Source organism: Aythya fuligula, chromosome 1, assembly GCF_009819795.1.
Source record: "Aythya fuligula isolate bAytFul2 chromosome 1, bAytFul2.pri, whole genome shotgun sequence".
Taxonomy (NCBI): Eukaryota; Metazoa; Chordata; class Aves; order Anseriformes; family Anatidae; genus Aythya; species Aythya fuligula.
Window position 1 is genome coordinate 103,291,861 of NC_045559.1, and position 7,473 is coordinate 103,299,333.

Sequence of the window (7,473 nt, forward strand, 5' to 3'; positions counted from 1 at the left end):
AGGGAAGGGTCTCTTCTACGCATCATGCAACTGATGCTACATGGAGCAAGTGGATTGCACTAATTACTCAGCGGGCTCGAATAGGAAACCCCAGTCGCCCAGGAATATTGGAAGTGATTATGGACTGGCCAGAAGGTAAATACTTTGGGATATCATCAGAGGAGGAGGTGGGTCGTGCTGAAGAAGCCCCACTGTACAACCAGTTACCAGAAAATGAAAAGAAATATGCCCTGTTCACTGATGGGTCCTGTCGTATTGTGGGGAAGCATCGAAGATGGAAGGCTGCTGTATGGAGTCCTACACGACGAGTTGCAGAAGCTGCTGAGGGAGAAGGTGAATCGAGTCAGTTTGCAGAAGTGAAGGCCATTCAGCTGGCTTTAGACATTGCTGAACGAGAAAAATGGCCAGTTCTCTATCTCTACACCGATTCATGGATGGTAGCAAATGCCCTGTGGGGATGGTTACAGCAATGGAAGCAAAACAACTGGCAGCGTAGGGGCAAACCCATCTGGGCTGCTGCATTGTGGCAAGATATTGCTGCTCGGGTAGAGAACCTGGCTGTGAAAGTACGTCACGTAGATGCTCATGTGCCCAAGAATCGGGCTACTGAAGAACATCAAAACAACCAGCAGGTGGATCAGGCTGCTAAGATTGAAGTAGCTCAGGTGGACCTGGATTGGCAGCATAAAGGTGAATTATTTATAGCCCGATGGGCCCATGACACCTCAGGCCATCAAGGTAGAGATGCAACATACAGATGGGCTCGTGATCGAGGGGTGGATCTGACCATGGATGCTATAGCACAGGTTATTCATGACTGTGAAACATGTGCTGCAATCAAGCAAGCCAAACGGTCAAAGCCTCTTTGGTATGGAGGACGATGGCTGAAATATAAATATGGAGAGGCCTGGCAGATTGATTACATCACACTCCCTCAAACTCGCAATGGCAAGCGCCACGTACTTACAACGGTGGAAGCAACCACCGGATGGCTGGAAACATATCCTGTGCCTCATGCCACCGCCCGGAACACTATCCTGGGCCTTGAAAAGCAAGTCCTATGGCGACATGGTACCCCAGAAAGAATAGAGTCAGACAATGGAACTCATTTCCGAAACAACCTTATAGACACTTGGGCCAAAGAACATGGTATTGAGTGGGTGTATCACATCCCCTATCATGCACCAGCCTCCGGGAAAGTTGAACGATACAACGGACAGTTAAAGACTACATTGAAAGCAATGGGCGCTGCGACATTAAAAATTGGGATACGCATTTGGCAAAGGCCACCTGGTTAGTCAATACTAGGGGATCTGCCAACCGAGCTGGACCTGCCCAATCAAACCTGTTACGTACTGTAGATGGGGATAAAGTTCCTGTAGTGCATGTAAGAAATATGCTGGGTAAAACAGTCTGGGCTACTCCTGCCTCAGGAAAAGGCAAACCTATTCGTGGAATTGTTTTCGCTCAGGGACCTGGATACACTTGGTGGGTGATGCAAACGAACGGAGAGGTCCGGTGTGTACCTCAAGGAGATTTAATACTGGTTGAGAATAGCCCATGAACTGAATTGTACCATGTTAATTACTATATAATACTGTATGTTATCACTACCATGACTACTATAGGTGACTAATTAGAATGTATGGAAAAGAGTGTAACCTGAGCATGACATAAATGGTATGGAATAAGGGGTGGATAGATGTCCTGGTTTCAGTTAGAACAGAATTAATTTTCTTCCTAGTAGCTGGTGGAATGCTGTGTTTTGGCTTAGGATGAGAAGAGTGCTGATAACACCCCGATGTTTTAATTGTCGCAGAGCAGTGCTTATACCAAGCCAAGGACATCTCAGCCTTTCGCTCTGTCCTGCCAACAGGCAGGCTGGGGGTGCAGTAAGAGCTGGGAGGGGACAGACCCAGGACAGGTGACCCAAACTAGCCAAAGGGGTATTCCATACCATCTGACGTCATGCTAAACAATATATAGGGGTGGCTAGCCGGGGGGAGGGGGCCGGACTGCTCGGGGTTAGGCTGGGCATCGGTCAGCGGGTGGTGAGCAATTGCATTGTGCATCACTTGTTTGTACATATTATTATTATTACTTTGCTGTTATCACCATTGTATCATTATTATTATTGTTATTATTATTTTGTTATTATTATTTTCCTGTCTTATTAAACTGTCTTTATCTCAACTCACGAGCTTCACTTTCTATTTCTCTCCCCCGTCCCAGAGAGGGAGGGGGGAGGGTGAGCGAACGGCTGCGTGGTGTTTAGCTGCCGGCCGCGTTAAACCACGACACGTGCGTTGAGGCCCTGCTTCAAGGACGTGGTCAATCATCGCTCATTTGTGGGAAGCAGAGAGTCATTTCTTTCCTCTGCACTTCCGCACAGCCTTCATTGATTTTGTTGGTTTGTTTTCCTCCCTTCTTTTTATTTTTTCCCGTTCCCCCATTCCATTTTTATTTCCCTTTAGTTATATTGTTTAGTTCATAATAATCTTTATTTAATTGTTGTTATTATTTCCCTTTAATTAAATTATCCTTCTCTCAACCCGTGAGTTGTTCTTTGCTTGACTTCTCCCCCTCCTCATCTAAAAGAGGGGGAGTGGGAGAGCGGTTGTGGGGTTTAGCTGCCCAGCACGGGAAAACCGCCACACAGAAGTCTGCCGCAGAAGTCGCTCATAAAGTTGTTCAACAATCCTTTCCACGCTCTTTAGCCATAATGTCTAATCTGCAGTGGCTTGCAAAGGAGTTTCTGTGCCTGCAGGGATACGTTAAAGTAGCTTTGTGGCAATGCAATGTAGTTTTGGAAGTTGTCTTGCCCTTTTATACATCTGTAACCTCTTTCCTGCATCCAGAGCAGAAGCTGTGAAGCTTGACGTTACAAATGTCTTATGCAGAATATCAACGCCACAAAGATAAGGTAGTTGTTCATCTTGGAGGGGGTACATTTGAATCCAAAACTCATCTTTAGGACAGAAGCAAGTGTGAGATATGTTTGTCTGATTCGTGTCAGTATGGAACAATGCTAGGGCCGCATTGTATGATGAATGTGACCTTCTGTCTTACATACCCGTGTGTTGCAGGAAGCACGGCCGAAAGCACGACAGACACCAGCAGAGCCGGATCATGCTCCATTTTATTGCTCGAATAGCCTAACTTTTCTAGTGAACTTAACAGGGGCGGACAGTGTTTCACACAAGATTATTGGTCAAAAGCACTCAGACAAACAACTACAAGAAAACAACCCCACCTGCAAGAAAACAACCCCCTTGTGATTAGCAGTCACATAGAGCTTGTCCTTGAAGCCAGCTACTGGTAACAATATTTTTCCGAATTCCTCAATTGGGCGATGTGGGAAGACTGTCATGGGAACTTCTCATAGTTGCCCTGGTAGCTTGGTTTGCTCAGCTACAGCAAGCCATGGGATTTTTGCCGTTTCAAGAAATCCCTCGACAATTCCCCCCCCCCCTTTTTTTTTTTTCTTTTTTTGAGCAAGCCACGCCCAATACAACATTTTTGCAAGTAACCCTTTAACCATATTTATCACAATACCACATGCAATGATGATTGACACCACAGCAAACAGAATCCTTAATCCCTCTTTGACTAATCCCAGTAACCATCTATGCATCGTTTCAAACAAATCAGTGAACCATTGATTGAAAGGATGGATACCATATTGAATCTTTCTCATGTGCTCTTTCAGGAAAGTAATGGATTTGTGAATTGACTCCTTATGATCAAAAAGGTTTAAACAGTGCATTCCCTTAAAGTCCTCACACCCATTCCTTTGAGCCAAAAGCAAGTAGTCAATAGCAGCTCGATCCTGTAAAAGCACGTGTCGCAGACTATTTTGATCTGGTAACATCTCCTCGAGTATCTCTGTCCTGGCATAGGCTTGCTTCTTGGCCCAGCATACCAATTTTTCTAAGTTGTTACGTGCGGCCGCAGATGCCACTCCAGGCACTAAAATTGCCATGCTGCTCTAGCTGCAACCCCACACGATTCAACATTATCATTGCAATCCGGTGCAAGCAATGCCCATTTATGCCTGGTGATCTCACGCAACTGTAACAAGCTAGGAGCAAATACAATGAGTTTATCTAAGTAACATGGACATCTGATAGCATTTGCAGGGATACCTTGCCAGGCCCTATCCCCACAAATCAGAAAAACATCAGGAGGTAAGGCCAAAGCTGTACAATTGTTCCAAACACTGTAGTTGTTACCCCTTGTCTCCATGCTATAAGCCCCTAAACCCTGCTTAGCAGTGTCATTGTAAACACGGGTGTTATTTGTATTTCTGTACCCGTATGGCCCTTTCCAGGTTCCTGTAGCAGGATTCATCTGATAGCCACGGCTACATTCACATTTGCAGCCACCTTTCAGGTTGGTACAGATTTGACTACAGATACCAGGGTTTTGGCATTCATCAATATCTCCACAGTTTCTCTTGTCTACCAACTCAAACCCAGCTGGACAGTCACATTCATTTATGTTGCATTCTTTCAGGGGCTCATCACCCCAGTCCTTGCAGTCTCTCTGCTGGTTACACGCTTTATTGGTATCTATGCATTCTCCACTTCTGCACTTGAATTTGCCAGGTCCAGAGCACTGAATAACATTGTTACAGTTTGCTTCATCAGTGCCATCCAGACAGTCTCTCACACCACTGCACTGCCTACTCCCATGGGCACAGTTCCCATCTTCACATCTGAACTGGTCTGGCCTGCAGGTCCGAGAAGGGCAGTTAATTTCATCACTTCCATCCTTGCAGTCAGGATCTCTGTCACAGTCTTTTTCACCATCCCATTTCCAGGACACTGGGATACACTGGGTTGACTGAGGACCACAGCTGATTTTGTTTACCTGGCATGTTCTCATATGACGCAGCTCAGCACTCTCATCAGACCCATTTTCACAGTCCGGATCCCCATCACACTGCCATCTGTTTGGCACACACTGACCACTGTTGCACACAAAGTCAGATTCAGCACATGTCTTCTTCACGCAAGCACTCTCATCACTGCCATCTGAGCAGTCTTCGTATTTTGCTCTAGCGCTGTCGGCAGCAGTGCACAGGCAGGCGAGGGCGAGCAGCAGGCAGAGTGCCCCGCAGCGCGGCAGCGCCCACCGCTGCCCCGCACCTGTGTCACTTATACTACTCCTATTACCCGTGCTGTTAGTGTCAGTGGCATCCTCCTGGTACCGTTTCTGTCTTTGTCGCCCCTTACTCTCCCCCTTTTCTTTTTGCCACTGACCATTCACCACAAATGGATGAGACACATGATTACTAGTTAGGAAAGAGAGTGTAACGTCTGCTATACGGCTGCAGGCAGTGCCAGCTGCAACCTTAGAAGCGGTTTGTGAAAGAGCCTGCCGGTGGTCATTTGGCAGTGTAATCTGCGTCTCTGCACTCCTGCCCCTCAATAGAGCTGTCGTCATTAGTAATCCGTAGAATGTGGCAACCCCACGGAATGTTATCCAGAAACATAGTTATAACACCGATGTGGGGACGAATAGTCTTTTTTGCACTGCAAGATAAACCTCTTATAAAAAGAATGCCAGAGAGAAGCAGCACAGCCGCCGCTGCCTCCATGGTTACGTCAGACAGGCTGCAGGGTCCTGATCTCCGCCCCTCTGCTCTGTGCCGACTCGCCACACGGTGAGGGTCGGCTGCCGTTGTCCACTGACACCTCTGGTCTCCCGTAGCAACTCGATCTCGGATGTCCCGCATCGCACCGCGATTACTTCAATTTCCCGCATTCCTCCACAGTTCCGTTGTTCAGGTCGGTGTGTAGAGTGTTTCAACGTCTCTCAGGTGTTCCGGCGTCCGTCAGGTCTGTCCATGTCTATCGTAGTTGGCCGTAGCCCTGCAGCGTCAGTCAGTGCTCTCTCCGTGCGGTGGTAGGCTTGCCGTGTGCCTCGGGTCTCCCGGTGCCGCTCCGATGTCCCGGCGCCGCTGCGATCCCTCTGCCTGTGTGGGTCTCAGCCTGTTCGGGCGCCATATGTTGCAGGAAGCACGGCCAAAAGCACGACAGACACCAGTAGAGTCGGATCATGCTCCATTTTATTGCTCGAATAGCCTAACTTTTCTAGTGAACTTAACAGGGGCGGACAGTGTTTCACACAAGATTATTGGTCAAAAGCACTCAGACAAACAACTACAAGAAAACAACCCCACCTGCAAGAAAACAACCCCCTTGTGATTAGCAGTCACATAGAGCTTGTCCTTGAAGCCAGCTACTGGTAACAATATTTTTCCGAATTCCTCAATTGGGCGATGTGGGAAGACTGTCATGGGAACTTCTCATAGTTGCCCTGGTAGCTTGGTTTGCTCAGCTACTGCAAGCCATGGGATTTTTGCTGTTTCAAGAAATCCCTCCACACCCTTGTATAACCACAAGTCTAAGAAAAACAGAGTGGTTAACGTATATAGTTCTTGTATCTTGCCAAGGAATGTTTTAGCAATTCGCGTCAATAGAGAGCTTGAAGGGAAATGTATTTGTAGACTTTTCCTTGAAGTCTCTGGTATCTGGGGGGTTTCAGAATAACTGCTAACTATGATGACTATTGCGTGGGACACTATGCAAGTCTCTGATATCTGGGCAGGAGATTAAGGAGACGGGGAGAGCTGAAGAACAACTAAAAGACAAAGCTTGCAGGGGGCGTTGCACAAGTCTCTGCCATACAGCCAAGTTGGACAAGAGGGAGGAAGACCATGAGCCTTCAGCACGAGAGACCCCCAGAGGGACCACCGGAGACTGATACGCATGCTCCAGTAGGAGGGTTTGGATTCTGGAATCTAATTATAATAACCCTGTTTTTTTTAGAAGCAGTAATGAATATGTATTAGCCTAGGAGCATAAAAATCAGCTGCTTGATGTAACTGGTGTGCGTCTTGGTGGAGCAGAGACTCCCGGTGCACCCAGCGCTGTTTGCTTACCTCTATTCCTTTAATAAATTGTAAACTTTGATTATAGTCCTATTTTGAAGACTGAGCCATTTATTACAGACCAGATGATCTTGGAGGGCTTTCCCCACCCTCACGAGTCTATGCTTTTTCTTCCAGCCAGCTGCAAGGCGCCCACAGACCCCTGCCCCAAAACCCTCCGCCATTTAGCGCGGGGAGAGCCCCCACACCGCTTCCTCTCCGCAGCCCAGACGGAGGAGGCACCCTCCGGGCGGGCAGGCGGCGCGCAGGGGCTGACAGAGGCGGCAGCGGTGCCTGAGCCCCCCCCTTGTGCCCGCCGCGCGGTTTCAAGCAGCCCGCGCCGCTGCCGGGCACAAGATGGCGGCCGCCCCGTGGCCGGGCATGGCGGCGGCGGCGGCGGGCGGGCGGCAGGCAGGGGGCGCTGCCGGCGGCTGGGCTCGGCTGGGCGCTGCGGCGGCCGCCATCATGCTCGGCGAGCCGGGCCTGGGCCGCGGCGCGGTGTCGGGGCGGCGCGGTGTGGGTGCTGGGGCCGGGGC